This window comes from Atractosteus spatula, chromosome 10 (assembly GCF_055471065.1).
Source record: "Atractosteus spatula isolate fAtrSpa1 chromosome 10, fAtrSpa1.hap1, whole genome shotgun sequence".
Lineage (NCBI taxonomy): Eukaryota > Metazoa > Chordata > Actinopteri > Semionotiformes > Lepisosteidae > Atractosteus > Atractosteus spatula.
In genome coordinates this window covers 13,941,906-13,961,004 of record NC_142715.1, presented here as the reverse complement: position 1 = coordinate 13,961,004, position 19,099 = coordinate 13,941,906, and the positions used below count along the sequence as shown (strand labels likewise).

Here is a 19,099-nt window from a genome sequence, read left to right as displayed (position 1 = left end):
TCATACTTACAATCGTTATATAACTAGGACTGTAGTTATAGAAGTTTGTACTTTCTGTTGGTTTTACAATGATTTCTTAAAGATTCAGAACCTCGTTACCGTTGATGTTGTTGCAAAAATGAACACATATGGTTGATGCCCCAGGCAAAAATAATCACGTGAGTTCTGATGAACGTGGAACTGTTCTTCATCACTAAATACCAGATTGCTTGTCGTTATCTTCTAACATGAAATACTAATCAGTGGCATGCTTGCGAGAATTCACTTGGATGGTTGCAATGGCTCCGTTTAAACCGAAATATCACTGCCCCCCTCAGGATTTCAGACCCCCCCCCTACAGATCATTCCCCTGGCGCCAGTCCTGGGTATAATGATGAACATAGCTGCCTTGCAAGCAGTGAATCCGGGTGTGATTCCCACCTGACCCATCGACAAACCTTTTCCAATGAATCTTTGATCGATTTAAAAAAGTCTTGAAGCTGGTAGGCTAGGGAAGAAGCACTGTTTGAGTGCACTGAGGAAAATGTGCTACTTTGCTGTGCTGCTCCAGTAGCGCAATTGGTCAGGTTGTGGTGCTTTTATAGTGGAGTTATACCGAGGTTGTGAGCTCAATCATCACGTGGAGTAGGTTCCGTTTTCAGCTGCAGAAACGTGCTGTTGAATTTAAGTCGATTCTTGTGTTACTTTTTCCTCTCGATGGAGCTGTATTAATGCAGGCACACCTGCTTCCATGTCAAGTTATTTTATCGTTGCTCACAAAGCAACACACTGCAGACACCTCTGATATTGTCACTGCTTGTGGGCCACATGTTCCTGCTGTCAGCCTACCATGATCATACACCTATATAAATATTACTGCTGTAGTACAGGAGCGAAGAAACGAAACGAAAGCACACCAAGTTTAAAAAGGTCAAAATGTGTCAAAGCCCTTCCTTGAGGAGGATGGGGTTCGAACCTACTTGTGCAGAGTATAATGTATTAAAAGGTTATTGCCTTAACCACTAGGCAACCTCCATACACACTTTAACCCCCTCCGGACATGAGTTGGCTTCTTTCCCCATACTCAAGGGTAATTTTCCTCTTCCACCTACAATTTCAACATTTACCTTGGGAGATGTCAAACCACAGAGCCTGTGCTGCGCTTCAGTGTTAGCTGTAGTGGACACCCCATTGAACATAAAAAGCATATTGAGCTCCTTGGACATAAGCCATTTCTCGTCACTTGCCCAGCGAGCAGGCTCAGCGCACACTGAATGCAGGTGTCTCAGAGCAATTGAGATGTGTACAAGTGGCTGTAAAAGGGATATTTGATGCCAGTGCCATGGCTTAGTTCTCCGACGGCAGGCGTAGCGGCGCGCCGGTTGGAGTATTCTTGGTTGCATTTAATGGCAACGTCATGGTAACGTCAGCTCAAACCACCAAATGGAGACGGGTGTACCGACAAGCTGACCCTGCTGATGCGGGATTAACATTAGGATGAGAGAATGCTGTGGCTTAGTGGGTTAAAGTGCTTACCTAGTAAACAGGAGATCCTGGGTTTGAATCCCTGGGGTGTCTGTCTTGCCACACAGTCTATCATTATGGACAGCAACATGCTTCTACATTAAATTTAATGGAAGTGTTCATTTAATTTTTGGAACAACTTGTTTTTTAAAAAATCCATACAAATTGCGAAAGATAAAATACTCATCTTTTTTGCAGGGCAGAGGAATTACTGCCAGCTGGCAAGGAAAAGAAAACTTTTTTTTTGTCTTTAGCCAAAAACCTGTGAATGTAGAAAAAAGGTGATGTGCGTTAGTTTCTATGGCACAATCAGTCAGTGTATCCTTCAGTTAAACATAACGTTGGTAAATCAAAAGTCCCCCAAGATGCATTTCAAATTAATCCGATCTCAACACCGTCTCCCCTAAATGTGATGGGGTTTCTTTGGATGTCCTTAAGCATCCTGATAGTTGCAGAGATTTCAAACTTTTGGCACAAGTCAAACTACAAGAAGTTAATAGTTGAGCACCTAAGTCAATATCACCGGGAATGTGACTATGTAAACTTAAATAGTATTCAAAATATTGCAATTTTATTGTAGTTTAAAAAGATATTTTAGCTGGGGATCCTCAAATGATGAGGGTAGAAAATAGAACTATTCGACACCATCAGGAGTGCTTAAGGTGTGATAAAAGTGTTTTTTAATCACAAAGTGAAAATAGTGAATTTGTCTTTCACTTAGGCGTTCATCAAAAGCTCATTAAACGATGAAGGAGAGGCTCGTGTTCCGAATTCTCTTCGTGTCTCATTGTCTTGCTTTGATTTTTAAAATGTACACTGTTGACTATTCACTCTTCCTAACACAATTAAAGAGCCGAGTTTAGTTCAGAGGTAAAGCATCTCATGCATCATATGAAGCTCTGTTTTCTATCACCAGCGTCTCCACTCTGGATTTCTTTTTAAGCGCGATATCTTTTCTGTGATTTCTTTCGTTTGAATTCCCTCATGTGTGAATTTCAGCGCGACACCTGATTACGGCTCAGGAGACTGTAGGATCGTAATGCTCTTAAACCCAGTACCATAACCGTAGTGTGTTCAGTCCTACACAACCTTTCTATCGACTTAATAAGCCTCCTGTTCCATCTCCATCTTCTTCCCGCACATTCCGGCTATTTCAGCACCGTTATTCTTGGACTACAGTCACAGATACGTAAGGGACACTATTCCGAAGAACCGTCTTAAATAAATAACGTTGCAAAAGGTAACAATAATGCTTTCTTAACGTAACCTTACATTTGGCCGTACAATACAATTTTCTTTACCCTCAAATAAAAAAAAATATTACTGCTTTCTCCTGAGAAACACAAGTGTAGTGTTAAATCACAATAAATAATACAACAAATATACTAAATTAACACCCAGATATGACAACACACAGCTATGACAGAACACATTGAAGACTTAAAAGCCCTTTAAATTTTTATTTCCTTAATTTCCATTCTCTTCCCTCCCCAGGATAACTGAAAACTAACTATAATAAAGACTGCATATGCATTACTTGTAATACAGCTACTAATAAAGATATACATGGAACTTAATTATTAATAAATAACACTTTTATTAATAAATACGTGTAATGATAACATTCATTGTGAATATTTGTGGTGTCTGGAAAGCAATTTTAGTTAAATATAATAATAATTTTCAAGCAAGTGGTGCATAAGCTTGTTACTTAATGAGTACATTATTTCCATTACATTCAAGACAGTTCTAATGTGATCAATTGTTCTGCTTAGTCCGCTACTGAGATGCGGACTAAGCCTATGAAGCCTATGAAGAGGTGGTTTAAGCTAGACTCCTAATGCAGTAACATCTAATGGGCAGCAGCTGTTATTTTAGGTTTGTTGCAATCGAGAACAGGTTTAGTACAGAGCTGCTGACAAATTTCAGCGGAGTTTATTGTATATAAGTTTATTGCAATTGACCCATTGTAGCTACCAATCAGCAGCAAGGAAAAACAAACTTCACTTGTGCCTTTTAAAAAAAGGGAAACAGAGTAGTAGTTTATGTGGTAATTTCAGGTACAATGTAAGAACTAAAGTTAACTACTCCCATAGTAATGCGTGGGGTCCTATCAATAGAAAAAAAAATTGTTGTAACCCGAAAACACAACAAACACAAAACGAGAAGTCTTCCAGGAACCTAGGTAAATCCCTGTAGTAGTCTAACAACTATGAAAAAAAAAAACCAAACGCAACACCTTCAAAAGAAAAAGAACATTAAAAACAAATCTGGGGAACAACAAAAACACAGAATCTAATGCGAGAGCTTTTTCAAGTCTTCAGTGCTCCTCTCATCTCAGTAGACCTCTCTCATATATTTGTGTACAGGTCAGTTGGAGGTACACAGCTGTGTAATTTTAGTAGGGAGCTGCGTCAGCATGCATGGGCTTCAAAGGAAAAGTCAAGGTTTATTCCATGCTGAAAAGAGAAGGAAACACAATGTTTCAGCTGTGGAGCCTTCTTTGATTGTGACTCAAAATAAGCCTTTATTTGTTCATTTGATGTTAGTTTATCTCCATCAAATACCTAAGAGTATCTAAACTCGACAGTTGCTTTGAGTAGCTAAAGACACTGCTCCAGGTGAGGCTTGAACTCACAACCTCGGCATAACTCCGCTATGCACTGCTGTATAAGTACCGCGCGCTGACCGATTGCGCCACTGGAGCTGTGCGAGATGTGCTCCTCATACAGACTGACGCTGCAGAAACACAGGGTGAAAACAGTTTCGGTTGTGGATCCATCTCCACATGGGGAACACTAAAATAGCAAGGAAAATACAAGAAAAGAAACTGAAAGAATTGTGCTAACAGCAAAGGGGGACGGAGGGAGGTGGTCGAACAAGTAAATCAGCCTGGCAGATTATTTGTAGCGACATTTTTTGAGTCAATCAGCACACTGATTTCTCTTCATGTGCCTTAAACTGTGCAGTTTGTATTTTCGTTGTAGCTAGGTTTCTTCAGAAGTCCAGTAAATTGACAATAATGGAGAACTTGCTGACGCACCCCGTCGTGAAGACCCTCTGTAAGGTGATTACACGTTTCATTTTCAAGTCGCCTCCTTTACAGCAATTGCAGCTCCGACACTGAGAGAAAGCATGAGAAATGGCAGTACAGGCTCGATGGCTTCACATCTCCTATCAATCACATAAAATTGCAGTAAAGCGCTCTAAATATGACTCTGAAGTACTGGGAAAGATGATTATTTTGAGCGTGCCTCCCAGGGTCTGCTACAAGGCTGAAGTTGGCATCTTATTCGCGTTTTTCGTTCCGCCTTAAATGCTGCTGCTGTGATGTTATGTCGCCTTTCGCCTGTAGATGGCTCTCTTCGATCAGTACTAATTCGGCTGGAATACTGTAGACATCCTCAGTGAAAGGGAATATCCAAATAAATAGCGACTGTCCAAATTATATTTTTGTATGGAATATATTTTAGAAAATCGCAAACCAATTTTAAAAACTCACCATAACATGGACTTGCAATGGGAAAAAGGTGATTGTGCTTTCTGCTTATTGCTACGGCCCTCCCCCCTGATTATAAAAACGTCTCACAATTCTGACACCGAGGTGTGAGAGACAATGTAATCGACTATCAAAATCCTGAAGTACAAGACATTTTAATGCACCATTTTTCAAATATGACCCTCTGATCTTGGCTTGTCAGAATACATTGCGAAAAAGTATGGCACGAATTGCACGAATTGCAATGGCACAAATTGTTGAGAATATCACTGACCTTGCCGATATTTGCAGGGGATATGAGTGTTTTGCGCACGTTGAACTACAGCACGTAAGAATTGAGCTCCTTAGTCAACATCACCGGGGATGTCCAATAATGACGAACATCTGTAGCTTCAAGGAAACTTCGACTCGCACATGGAGTTTTATCTTTGAATGGAGGGTGGGAGAATTCATTTATACTCTCGTTGCTCATTAGCTAAATTATTTTAAAAATATGACACAGATTTGTTCAAGAAACTTGTAATCGCCTTAAAGAGAGTCTTCTTGAAGATGTGCACCAGCTAGCTCTCCACTGTCAATTGACAGGACTTTAGAAGAAACTGTTCTCATACAACCAACATACAAATTACACATCTTAAGTCACATGAAGAGAAATCCTTGTACTAAATAACATAAAACTGTTGCTGCAAATTATCACCAAGCTGTTTTATGTGTCTGACCACCTCTCTCCTACTTTGCAGAGAGCACAATTCTTTCTGTTTCTTCATCGCTATTTTACTGTCTCTTTCCCCCACGTGGAGATGGATTCACAGCAGAAACTTTTGGTCCGTTCCTGTTACTCTGTCCGATTGAAAGAGCTGTATTAAAGGCACTCCCATCTCTGCAGGAAAGTTATTGCTGCTCTCAACACAATATACTGCAGCCAAATGTGATAGCGATACTGTCACTGCCTGTGGGCCACGTGTTCCTGCTGTCAGCCTATTATGTCATGTCCATCCACACCCAGAAACATTACTGCTGTAGCACAAGAGTTATACAGGCGCAGTCAATAGAGCATGAATCTCTTAATCTCAGAACTGTGGGTTCAGCCCCCACATTGGGTCCCTCTGTGTCAATTTGATCCCCCCAATCCTCCTAGCAGAACCTGATGGCGTAACAGTGATACCCAGTGCCTTCTATGACCTTTGCGTAATTCAGCTTTCTTTCCACTTGATTCAGATTTTGATCTGAAATCATCGGCCAAACAAGAGTTTGTCTAAACAGAGGGAGATCTGCTCACAAGCAAGTATTAAACACTTCAGCATTTACTGTTCGAATACCACACTTTGTCAAAACACTGCCGCTTCTTAAGCTAATAAGTAATGGTTTTTGAGCACGCATTGTATTGTTAATGCTTATATTAAAAAAGCATAAATTCACATAATGGAATTTGGACTGAACAAAGTAGTCCAGCCCCTTTACAACATTACATACCCACTGATTAAAGCTTAAAACTACAGCAGCAGGAGTAACAATAATGGCAACAACATGTTTGGAGTTCGGCATTTCATTTATTCTGCGGATACATCGTATCGGAATGAACTGCCCGAGATAAAAGAGCAATTGCGGCTTCAGATCGTTTTTACAGAGCATTACGTTGTTCTGTTCATACTGACTATACGCTTTAAATTTGTCATTTACTGCAAGCGTTGCTTTTCCAGGCTTTTCGGAAATTCCTCGCATTTGAGCCAGCACTAAAATATTTCATTCCCGTCGCTGAATACATCGTGGAAACGGTATTTGCAACGGAATGCTGTCACACATGAAACCTTTTTGTTATTCGGTTCTGAAGTTTGAAAATGAAAATAAAACGGGGGTCACTTCATAGGCTTGAAAGAAGTCCAAGCAGCATAAAAACCCGCGAATTCTCACAAAGGCTGCACCTTTCTTCTGCTGCTTTTATAAATCAGCCTTAAACATTTGAATGCATACCTTACTGCTGCTAATCACATTCACGTGTTTACGAAGCTTTTTTCTGTCAGTTATGTTTTTGCTAAGTAGTTTCTCCGTTTTCCTCGTACTGTGATTGTCAGCGAGCACAACAAGACTGAAACAGTGTAAAGGCAGGTAAAAAACACAGGGTAAAACGCCTGACTGTCGGGAGTGGGATTTGAACCCGTGCCTCTATTTGGAGAGCGAAACACAAAGCTTAAAAGACACGAATCTGTGAATTTGCTGTTTTAAAACGCTCGACTATCCTGAAGAAATGGGTGCTGATTGCACCAGTTGCATCCGATTTTCCGTAACTTTAGGACGATTGATACGACTGGACGAACAAAATTTGTGGCGTTTAGCATGACATGGAAAACGGTACCGGAGCATTCGGGTCCGGACTACCAGACTCAGAAACAGTTTTTACCCCCGCACTATCAAACTATTAAACTCCCAGCCTCTCTCACTCTCACCTATGATCTGAACCTCACAGTGCCTTCTTTCTTACCAAAAACCCAAACACACATTGAAAATCTACCTCTACCATACATGTCAAAAGCTCACTCCCCATAATTTCTATCCCTTTATTTCATTCTTTTGATACATGTTTTTGCACATAACCTGTTACCTTTTTGTTGTTTTGCACACTGCCTGTTGTTGTTTTTTGCACATCGGCTGTTGTCTCTGTCTTTCTTTTGTAATACAATTGTATTGTTGTTGTGTTGTTGTGTTTTTTTCTTTGTACTACTTATGTCCGAGAGCTAGCTAAATAGCATTTCGTTATACCATATACCTGTGTATAAGTATAATGACAATAAACTTGAACTTGAACTTGACATAGTCTTGCAGGCAGTATATTATTTTATCGTTTACTCTTTTAAAAAAACACGGTCTTCTCGTTCCTAAGTCAGATTTTTAGTGCTTTCGAACGTTACTTCCAACCTGGACTGACAGCTCACCCGATCTGTTTGTGATCAGACCATGGAGTGGGGGGCTGTACCAAGCGCACGTTCCTTCCCAATGCTGAGGTGATCATTCGGAAGATGGGTGTGAAGAGAAACAAGCTTTGTCGACTAAAAAACAAGGCAGGATATGCAAGAATACTAATCACTGGCGACAGTTACGTTCTCTTACTATTGAGACTCCTACATTGCGAGTTTTTGAAGACTTTGAAACTAAAGGAAAGCAGTGACAAGTGAAACAGGCACAGGTGGGGTTTGAACCCACGATCTTCGGTTTACGAGACCGACGCCTTACCACTTGGCCACCACGCCTTCAAACAAACAGGGGAATAATGTTGTTCAAATTATTTTTTTTCTGAATCTGGTTTACATCGCCTGGAGGCAGCAACAACAATAAAAGGGATACTTAACAAGGAGATACGCAGTAGCAGTGCGACTCCAACAGATGCTCCTGAAGAGACTGGAGGTTTAAGCCAGCTCCTTAGAGCGCTCGGCCGCGTTACTCTCAACAGCGGCTCTTCAGCTCTTGTTGTTTGACCTAGTGGTTTTATAACGCGTGGAAACGACCGCAACTTCGTTTTCTGAGATGCTTTCTCTCACGTGGTGAAATCTCGACCTCTTTGGCATCTCTGGCTATAGTTCTTCAGTAGAGCAGGCTTTCACACCTCTGCTTATAGTGCCCTTGAAGTCATTTTATTTTTACAGGAAGACGCATTCCCTAACGATCTCTCCTGTTTTAGAAATGCTTCATAAGTCGTGTTTGATTCAACGGACAAACAGTATACTAATTGTACAATGCAGATCTATGCGGCATTCGTACTGGATTTGACTGGGATTCTGAAATACTTCTTGCAAAGGTATTCAGACTTTCTAGAACCTATATTACAACCACAGACCTGAAACTCCCTAGCTTCCAATCTCTGATGTTGCTGTCCTTAAACTCGGACGTGATGTTCTGCAGACGTGTGCATAATGTCCTGTTTTCTTACAGTGTAGACATTTTGCTGTTCACGCTCCGCATTCATCTGCTTTGTGCGTTGTTAGTCCGCACCTGTAACATGTAATGTCAGCCGTCCCCTGTTCTTCTATATCTCTAGCATGACTGCGTCCTGCTGCTCGGCTTTTGTTTGTAAAGTTTGAGCGAGCGCCCCGTTCAGTGTCACTTTGTCACTGTGGTCAGAAAGCATTCTTGATTCTGCTTGAGCTGCTTCATGAATTCTAGCGACTTTAAGAGCTCTTTCTAAAGTCAGCCCTTCCTCCTGCAGCTCCGAGGTTCAGTAGAAGCGGTGGAAAAAGCTGGGCATAAGCAAAGCTTCTCGGCGCGGTTGCCATATCTTCCATGGCGCAAGCTAAACGAAAAGTCCGAAAATTCAGAAGCTCGTTTCTACCAGCAAGAGAACTAAAATCTGCAGTGTTCTGCTCGCTTTGAGTCCGTCAAGCACTCATCTCTCGTCGCCATAAATGTTGTGTATCTTAATAAAGAGACGTTTTTATATTATTTTAACTATTTTATTAACTACACAGATCACGCCCTTACACCTTATATTCCCGCCTTCTACTCTCTCGTTCTGTTGTCTCACGATGTCTACTCACAATACTACATTTAGCATGACTTCTTGTTGCAGTTGAGCTCAAAGCTGGAGATGATCTCCATATTCTACCGCAGTAACTAGTCCGAAACGTAGTATACAGTACACACTTTTTAAGTAAAGTCAGGTTGTTAAAAAAATAAACCAGCGCCCTGTCACAGAAACGTACCCCAGTCTCCCGCACAACAAGCGGGGGTACTCAGCACTATACTAACGAGGAGCGCTTGTCTGCAGCTGAGCGTCAGCTCTGTTTACTGTCAGCAGTCATTTCCTCATTTCCAAAGACTTTTTCACCTGCTCTCAGCTTTTAAAGACGATCATAAACGCTCAAGAAGTAATTCATGTCAGTTTGAAGTCTGTTTCTGTTGTCTCAGCTCTTGATAAAGAAAAGCCGTGCGTGGGAGACTCCCTCTCTGAAGAAGTTTGCCGTCACCCTGCGAGGGAGAAGAGCCATCAATCACCGAGGCAACCACTGAGACAGTTAACATTGAACACGTGAAATGCGAGATGTTGTGATTTTTTTCCCGCTTAAGGCTTCTATCGTTTCTACTCTAACGAGAAAGACCTCTTTATTAGAAGTGAGATTTTAACAAACGTCTCCAGGGGTAACTGCGATCTGAACGCAATGCCTTAGACCACCAGCCATCTTGCCTGTGGTACTTATAATGAAGTATATATTTTATTTCTACTCGTTGATAAGAAAAGTGAAATCATGTAATTAGGGATATGTCCTTTTTTCATGGGGAAAACTAGCCCGAGCAAATGTAAAGTTTAGAGCAGCGCTTAATAAAAATGATCAGAACCCGAAAGCCTTCTTATGCGGATCAGTATATTCCGATACCACTGGTTCTGCAGAAGAAATAAGAAAAGCCGAACTCAAAGCAGAAATGTGTTGCCATTACGGGTACTCTGTCTGCAGCTGCTTTAAATCTACTCACACCGTGTTGCCATTAAGGCTACCTAGTTAAAAACAACACTTATCGTCACCTTTTTGAACGTGATTATTAGACACCCGTTAAATCTCAACCGAGGTTTCTTGAGAGATCGTTCAGCGAGCGAGTAATAAAAAACTACTTCGCTTCCAACCTCTGCTGTCGCTGTGAACTCGGACGTGATGTTCTGCAGATGTGCAGTGTGCCTTTCCTCTTGTCGTATTCAAGAGTACTCACTGTGTGAGCTCCTCACTGCGTGTCCTGTACTCTACTGTGATTTCAATTAGATTATCTATGTGGAGTGTAGTAACATGATCTACTTGAACATTTTCGGTTTGTGAAATGAAACACTAAAGAAAATACAAGCAATGGACATTTAAAATAACCACAGTAAAGCTAGAAGAGTGAAAGATAAAAGACTGCTTAGAATGACATTCACAATAGACTTAAGAACAGTACAACCGCCTGAACAGGGAGTTGAACCCTGGGCCCTCAGATTAAAAGTCTGATGCTCTACCGACTGAGCTATCCGGGCTCTGAAAAAAAGTCGACACTGTCGGGATCCTCGCAAGTCACGTGTCTCTTGTGCCGAAGAGCAGTCATACCTGACCCGTCTGGAATGACCACTGACAGACTTTATCCAGAAGCGACGGCACCACTCCCAGTAGAATGAGTGAGAAATACAGCATGACATGGGGAGGTAAGGGGCTCCCGCAATTAATCTTTCCTCACATTACTGATTTTTTCAATAGCATTTTGACCTTTTTTCACATTCAGATTTTTTTTCACATTTAATACAATCTTTTAATCAACAACATTAAAAAGAAAACAAATGGAACATTTTTTGGAACAATAATTAAAAAAAAACTTTCAATGCCTTGGTTGTATATGTGTGCACACCCTTTATAAAGGGAGTTGCAACAGTGCTGAAATTTAAAGAGCATTTCTGTAGAGAAAACAGCATTTTTTCTGCCTTGATGTTAAGCTTAGGGAGCCTGTCTTTTAGAAATTCTATTTCTTAACACCTTGCACAGCCTCCTGACAGACTAACAAATATTTTTTGGAGAAATTGGCTCACACACCGGAAGACACTAACGTTTATTTACGTTAGAGTATGTGAATAACAGTTTAACCGAAAAAGTTTGTAATTGTGATTTTGTTAAAATTCAATAAATCGTCTATCAACAGTAAGAAATTATTAAGAAATTGTTTTATTTCATAAACTATAAGACAATTAAGAGAGTTTATAGGTCATATCCGTCGCTTATGTTCTTTTAACTCTAGCGTTCAGGATCCAAACCCAGGTGCGGACGGTTGTGTTTCTTGAATCTCTTGTAATCATCAAAAGTCGATGTGTAGTCCTTCAGTACTTTCTCGAGTTGTGCCATGGATATTTTATTCGATCAATACTTGTCATGCTCTTTTGCATTTACCTAAACAAACGGAAAAAGTTCAAAGTGTGTTTATGGCTGTGCTTCACATCTAGACGAGAGCATTTGTAACAGTACAGGACACGCAGTGAGGAGTTCGTGAAGCTTTCAGTTTAGTGCGGAGTTCAGAAGGAGGATTCGCTCGCTGAATGATCTCTCAAGAAATCCCGGGTGAGATTCAACAGGTGTTTTCTGCAACAGTCACGACAAGTGTGAAGCAATCTCTGGATTTCCTGAATTTGAACTAAATTACTAGTTCAAATAATTTAGGATTTAACAGAACTAAATGAGGTACATTTAAAACAGCAGCGCAACTCTGCGGCACGTCGAGTTTAATTGTGTAAACCTGGCTCTCTCTGAACACGAGCAAAGAGTTCTCACTCAACAGAAGATTGCAATGTGAGTACTGTAATATAAAGCACCTGGAGATGCCAGGGATTGAACCCGGGACCTCATACATGCGAAGCATGCGCTCTACCACTGAGCTACATCCCCGATGGAAAAGGTAGTGGAACAGACTTAGAGATGTGCAGATGCTCACTGATCACAATCCACCATTCATGAAGAATGCCTGCAGTTTCCTACTTTCGCGTTTCCTCTACTACAGAGTAAATTAATGGGAATGAAGAAATAAGGAAGGAAAAATAATCGCATTGAAGCTTCAAGAGACTGGGCAAAAATTAATATATTATTTTTGTATCCAGTCACACGTGCGACGGTGGTTAATTCCCAGACGGGGGAGTGCTTTTTTTCTACCTCCTTACTCGACTGTCTTTCAATTCTGTTTTATTTGAAAGCTTTTTACATCTTTTATGTGCTCTTGATTAAACTATGCATAGAAAAACAGCACTACTGATGATTTTCATGGACCGATGCACACTTGTTCTGTACAACTCGAGTGATAAAGCCCTGTCTGCAAATGTTGTAACGCCCCAACCACAGGAATGGTAACAGGAAGGATCGTGTTCTTATTTGATAAGTCCTTTTGAGATGTCTTGTCAATGCACACAGGCGTTAGAGCTGAATAATTTACTTTTAGTGGTGTTTTTAAACAAAGATGGAACATGTTATTTCTATACCAGGAAGAAAGGAGCAGACTTTTACTTTAAGAGGCAAAAACGACACCTTATCAAAGCTAATATTAATTAAAATGACATCACAACAAAAGAGTGGAGCCTTGAGTGAATTAAAATTAGTTTTCATTGGACGTCTGTGTCTCCTTAACTTTGTAGGTGAGAGAGAGGATTGTGATTATTTGCAGGTGCTTCTCGGAAGTGTGTTGGTGGTACAGGTGCCTTCCAAATAATTAAGTCTGGTTTGAATCCCAGCCAGTACAAACCCAAATCTTTTCAAGATAATCTGTGGTCCGTTAACACATCTTTTGAAACACTACAACAGGTAACACCCCGTGTGAAACATCATGAGCATCTGTTAAACCTCTCTACCTGCCCGTTCCTCAAAGAGACATGACGAGGGTCTGAAAGGACATTTTGAGCCTTAGAAACATTTTATCATTCCGTACTTTCCTGTGCAGTCAGGTCAGTTCCACTTCAACTGCGCCCGACAATGGAGGTCGTTTTGAAAACAACGAGAGTAAAGAGACACTGCACGTCTGCAGAACATCACGTCCGAGTTTAAGGACAGCAACATCAGAGATTGGAAGCTAGGGAGTTTCAGGTCTGTGGTTGTATTATAGGTTCTAGAAAGTCTGAATACCTTTGCAAGAAGTATTTCAGAATCCCAGTCAAATCCAGTACGAATGCCGCATAGATCTGCATTGTACAATTAGTATACTGTTTCTCCGTTGAATCAAACACGCCTTATAAAGCATTTCTAAAACAGGAGAGGTCGTTAGGGAATGCGTCTTCCTGTAAAAATAAAATGACTTCAAGGGCACTATAAGCAGAGGTGTGAAAGCCTGCTCTACAGAAGAACTAAAGCCAGAGATGCCAAAGAGGTCGAGATTTCACCACGTGAGAGAAAGCATCTCAGAAAAAGAAGTTGCGGTCGTTTCCACGCGTTATAAAACCACTAGGTCAAACAACAAGAGCTAAAGAGCCGCTGTTGAGAGTAACGCAGCCGAGCGTTCTAAGGAGCTGACTTAAACCTCCAGTCTCTTCAGGAGCATCTGTTGGAGTCACACTGCTACAGTGTCTCTCCTTGTTAAGTATCCGTGTTATTGTTGTTGCTGCCTCCAGGCGATGGAAACCAGATTCAGAAAAAAATAATTTGAAAAACATTATTCCCATGTTTACTTAAAGGCGCGGTGGCCAAGTGGTACGGCGTCGGTCTCGTACACTGAAGATCGTTTGTTCAAACCCCACCTGTGCCTGTTTCATTTGTCACCGCTTTCCTTTAGTTTCAAAGTCTTTAAAAAACTCCCAATGTAGGAGTCTCAATAGTAAGAGAACATAACTGTCGCCAGTGTTAAGTATTCTTGCATATCCTGCCTTGTTTTTTAGTCGACAAAGCTTGTCTCTCTTCACACACATCTTCCGAATGATCGCCTCAGCATTGGGAAGGAACGTGCGCTTGGTACAGCCCCCGACTCCATGGTCTGATCACAAACAGATCGGGTGAGCTGTCAGTCCAGGTTGGAAGTAACATTCGAAAGCACTAAAAATCTGACTTTGGAATAAGAAGACCGTGTTTTTTTAACGAGTAAACGATAAAATAAAGTTTATTGTCATTATACTCATATACAGGTATATGGTATAACGAAATGCTATTTAGCTAGCTCTCGGACATAAGTAGTACAAAGAAAAAAACACAGAGACAGAGACAACAGCCGATGTGCAAAAAACAACAACAGGCAGTGTGCAAAACAACAAAAAGGTAACAGGTTATGTGCAAAAACATGCATCAAAAGAATGAAATAAAGGGATAGAAATTATGGGGAGTGAACTTTTGACATGTATGGTAGAGGTAGATTTTCAATGTGTGTTTGGGTTTTTGGTAAGAAAGAAGGCACTATGAGGTTCAGATCATAGGTGAGAGGTGATGTGAGAGTGAGAGAGGCTGGGAGTTTAATAGTTTGATAGTGCGGGGTAAAAACTGTTTCTGAGTCTGGTAGTCCGGACCCGAATGATCCGGTACCGTTTTCCATGTCATGCTAAACGCCACAAATTTTGTTCGTCCAGTCGTATCAATCGTCCTAAAGTTACTGAAAATCGGATGCAACTGGTGCAATCAGCACCCATTTCTTCAGGATAGTCGAGCGTTTTAAAACAGCAAATTCACAGATTCGTGTCTTTTAAGCTTTGTGTTTCGCTCTCCAAATAGAGGCACGGGTTCAAATCCCACTCCCGATAGTCAGGCGTTTTACCCTGTCTTTTTTACCTGCCTTTACACTGTTTCAGTCTTGTTGTGCTCGCTGACAATCACAGTACGAGGAAAACGGAGAAACTACTTAGCAAAAACATAACGGAGAGAAAAAAGCTTCGTAAACACGTGAATGTGATTAGCAGCAGTAAGGTATGCATTCAAATGTTTAAGGCTGATTTATAAAAGCAGCAGAAGAAAGGTGCAGCCTTTGTGAGAATTCGCGGGTTTTTATGCTGCTTGGACTTCTTTCAAGCCTATGAAGTGACCCCCGTTTTATTTTCAGTTTCAAACTTCAGAACCGAATAACAAAAAGGTTTCATGTGTGACAGCATTCCGTTGCAAATACCGTTTCCACGATGTATTCAGCGACGGGAATGAAATATTTTAGTGCTGGCTCAAATGCGAGGAATTTCCGAAAAGCCTGGAAAAGCAACGCTTGCAGTAAATGACAAATTTAAAGCGTATACTCAGTATGAACAGAACAACGCAATGCTCTGTAAAAACGATCTGAAGCCGCAATTACTCTTTTATCTCGGGCAGTTCATTCCGATACGATGTTTCCGCAGAATAAATGAAATGCCGAACTCCAAACATGTTGTTGCCATTATTGTTACTCCTGCTGCTGTAGTTTTAAGCTTTAATCAGTGGGTATGTAATGTTGTAAAGGGGCTGGACTACTTTGTTCAGTCCAAATTCCATTATGTGAATTCATGCTTTTTTAATATAAGCATTAACAATACAATGCGTGCTCAAAAACTATTACTTATTAGCTTAAGAAGCGGACGTGTTTTGACAAAGTGTGGTATTCGAACATTAAATGCTGAAGTGTTTAATACTTGCTTGTGAGCAGATCTCCCTCGATTTAGACAAACTCTTGTTTGGCCGATGATTTCAGATCAAAATCTGAATCAAGTGGAAAGAAAGCTGAATTACGCAAAGGTCATAGAAGGCACTGGGTATCACTGTTACGCCATCAGGTCATGCTAGGAGGATTGGGGGGATCAAATTGACACAGAGGGACCCAATGTGGGGGCTGAACCCACAGTTCTGAGATTAAGAGAGTCATGCTCTATTGACTGCGCCTATATAACTCTTGTGCTACAGCAGTAATGTTTCTGGGTGTGGATGGACATGACATAATAGGCTGACAGCAGGAACACGTGGCCCACAGGCAGTGACAGTATCGCTATCACATTTGGCTGCAGTATATTGTGTTGAGAGCAGCAATAACTTTCCTGCAGAGATGGGAGTGCCTTTAATACAGCTCTTTCAATCGGACAGAGTAACAGGAACGGACCAAAAGTTTCTGCTGTGGATCCATCTCCACGTGGGGGAAAGAGACAGTAAAATAGCGATGAAGAAACAGAAAGAATTGTGCTCGCTGCAAAGTAGGAAAGAAAGAGGTGTTAGGACACGTAAAACAGCTTGGCGATAATTTGCAGCGACAGTTTTATGTTATTTAGTACACAGATTTCTCTTCATGTTCCTTAAGATGTGTAATTTGTATGGTGGTTGTATGAGAACAGTTTATTCTAAAGTCCTGTCAATTAACAGTGGAGAGCTACCTGTTGCACGTCTTCAAGAAGACTCTCTTTAAGGCGATTAGAAGTTTCTCGAACAAATCTGCGTCATATTTTTAAAATAGTTTAGCTAATGAGCAACGAGAGAAAAATGAATTCTCCCACCCTCCATTCGAAGATAAAACTCCATGTGCGAGTCGAAGTTTCCTTGAAGCTACAGATGTTCGTCATTATTGGACATCCCCGGTGATATTGACTAAGGAGCTCAATTCTTACGTGCTGTAGTTCAACGTGCGCAAAACACTCATATCCCCTGCAAATATCGGCAAGGTCAGTGATATTCTCAACAATTTGTGCCATTGCAATTCGTGCAATTCGTGCCATACTTTTTCGCAATGTATTCTGACAAGCCAAGATCAGAGGGTCATATTTGAAAAATGGTGCATTAAAATGTCTTGTACTTCAGGATTTTGATAGTCGATTACATTGTCTCTCACACCTCGGTGTCAGAATTGTGAGACGTTTTTATAATCAGGGGGGAGGGCCGTAGCAATAAGCAGAAAGCACAATCACCTTTTTCCCATTGCAAGTCCATGTTATGGTGAGTTTTTAAAATTGGTTTGCGATTTTCTAAAATATATTCCATACAAAAATATAATTTGGACAGTCGCTATTTATTTGGATATTCCCTTTCACTGAGGATGTCTACAGTATTCCAGCCGAATTAGTACTGATCGAAGAGAGCCATCTACAGGCGAAAGGCGACATAACATCACAGCAGCAGCATTTAAGGCGGAACGAAAAACGCGAATAAGATGCCAACTTCAGCCTTGTAGCAGACCCTGGGAGGCACGCTCAAAATAATCATCTTTCCCAGTACTTCAGAGTCATATTTAGAGCGCTTTACTGCAATTTTATGTGATTGATAGGAGATGTGAAGCCATCGAGCCTGTACTGCCATTTCTCATGCTTTCTCTCAGTGTCGGAGCTGCAATTGCTGTAAAGGAGGCGACTTGAAAATGAAACGTGTAATCACCTTACAGAGGGTCTTCACGACGGGGTGCGTCAGCAAGTTCTCCATTATTGTCAATTTACTGGACTTCTGAAGAAACCTAGCTACAACGAAAATACAAACTGCACAGTTTAAGGCACATGAAGAGAAATCAGTGTGCTGATTGACTCAAAAAATGTCGCTACAAATAATCTGCCAGGCTGATTTACTTGTTCGACCACCTCCCTCCGTCCCCCTTTGCTGTTAGCACAATTCTTTCAGTTTCTTTTCTTGTATTTTCCTTGCTATTTTAGTGTTCCCCATGTGGAGATGGATCCACAACCGAAACTGTTTTCACCCTGTGTTTCTGCAGCGTCAGTCTGTATAAGGATCACATCTCGCACAGCTCTAGTGGCGCAATCGGTCAGCGCGCGGTACTTATACAGCAGTGCATAGCGGAGTTATGCCGAGGTTGTGAGTTCAAGCCTCACCTAGAGCAGTGTCCTTAGCTACTGAAAGCAACTGTCGAGTTTAGATACTCTTAGGTATTTGATGGAGATAAACTAACATCAAATGAACAAATAAAGGTTTATTTTGAGTCACAATCAAAGAAGGCTCCACAGCTGAAACATTGTGTTTCCTTCTCTTTTCAGCATGGAATAAACCTTGACTTTTCCTTTGAAGCCCATGCATGCTGACGCAGCTCCCTACTAAAATTACACAGCTGTGTACCTCCAACTGACCTGTACACAAATATATGAGAGAGGTCTACTGAGACGAGAGGAGCACTGAAGACTTGAAAAAGCTCTCGCATTAGATTCTGTGTTTTTGTTGTTCCCCAGATTTGTTTTTAATGTTCTTTTTCTTTTGAAGGTGTTGCGTTTGGTTTTTTTTTTTCATAGTTGTTAGACTACTACAGGGATTTACCTAGGTTCCTGGAAGACTTCTCGTTTTGTGTTTGTTGTGTTTTCGGGTTACAACAATTTTTTTTTCTATTGATAGGACCCCACGCATTACTATGGGAGTAGTTAACTTTAGTTCTTACATTGTACAGTACCTGAAATTACCACATAAACTACTACTCTGTTTCCCTTTTTTTAAAAGGCACAAGTGAAGTTTGTTTTTCCTTGCTGCTGATTGGTAGCTACAATGGGTCAATTGCAATAAACTTATATACAATAAACTCCGCTGAAATTTGTCAGCAGCTCTGTACTAAACCTGTTCTCGATTGCAACAAACCTAAAATAACAGCTGCTGCCCACTAGATGTTACGCCATTAGGAGTCTAGCTTAAACCACCTCTTCATAGGTTTTAAGCAACTCGGTAGCGGACTAAGCAGAACAATTGATCACATTAGAACTGTCTTGAATGTAATGGA

At 40.9% G+C, this 19,099-nt stretch overlaps 5 non-coding genes across 5 annotated transcripts; 1 reads left to right on the top strand and 4 right to left on the bottom strand.

Annotated features, from left to right (window-relative positions):
• Nucleotides 1–4,116: 4,116 nt before the first annotated feature.
• Nucleotides 4,117–4,210, bottom strand: trnai-uau (transfer RNA isoleucine (anticodon UAU)). Its single transcript has 2 exons — nt 4,173–4,210; nt 4,117–4,152 (listed from the first exon to the last, which is right to left on the bottom strand). It is a non-coding gene; the product is annotated as a tRNA-Ile (tRNA).
• A 3,965-nt stretch (nt 4,211–8,175) lies between these two features.
• Nucleotides 8,176–8,247, bottom strand: trnat-cgu (transfer RNA threonine (anticodon CGU)). Its single transcript has one exon. It is a non-coding gene; the product is annotated as a tRNA-Thr (tRNA).
• Nucleotides 8,248–10,918: 2,671 nt separating this feature from the next.
• trnak-uuu (transfer RNA lysine (anticodon UUU)) lies at nt 10,919–10,991 on the bottom strand. The gene has a single exon. It is a non-coding gene; the product is annotated as a tRNA-Lys (tRNA).
• Nucleotides 10,992–12,309: 1,318 nt separating this feature from the next.
• trnaa-cgc (transfer RNA alanine (anticodon CGC)) lies at nt 12,310–12,381 on the bottom strand. Its single transcript has one exon. It is a non-coding gene; the product is annotated as a tRNA-Ala (tRNA).
• A 5,745-nt stretch (nt 12,382–18,126) lies between these two features.
• On the top strand, nt 18,127–18,220 carry trnai-uau (transfer RNA isoleucine (anticodon UAU)). Its single transcript has 2 exons — nt 18,127–18,164; nt 18,185–18,220. It is a non-coding gene; the product is annotated as a tRNA-Ile (tRNA).
• Nucleotides 18,221–19,099: the final 879 nt, after the last annotated feature.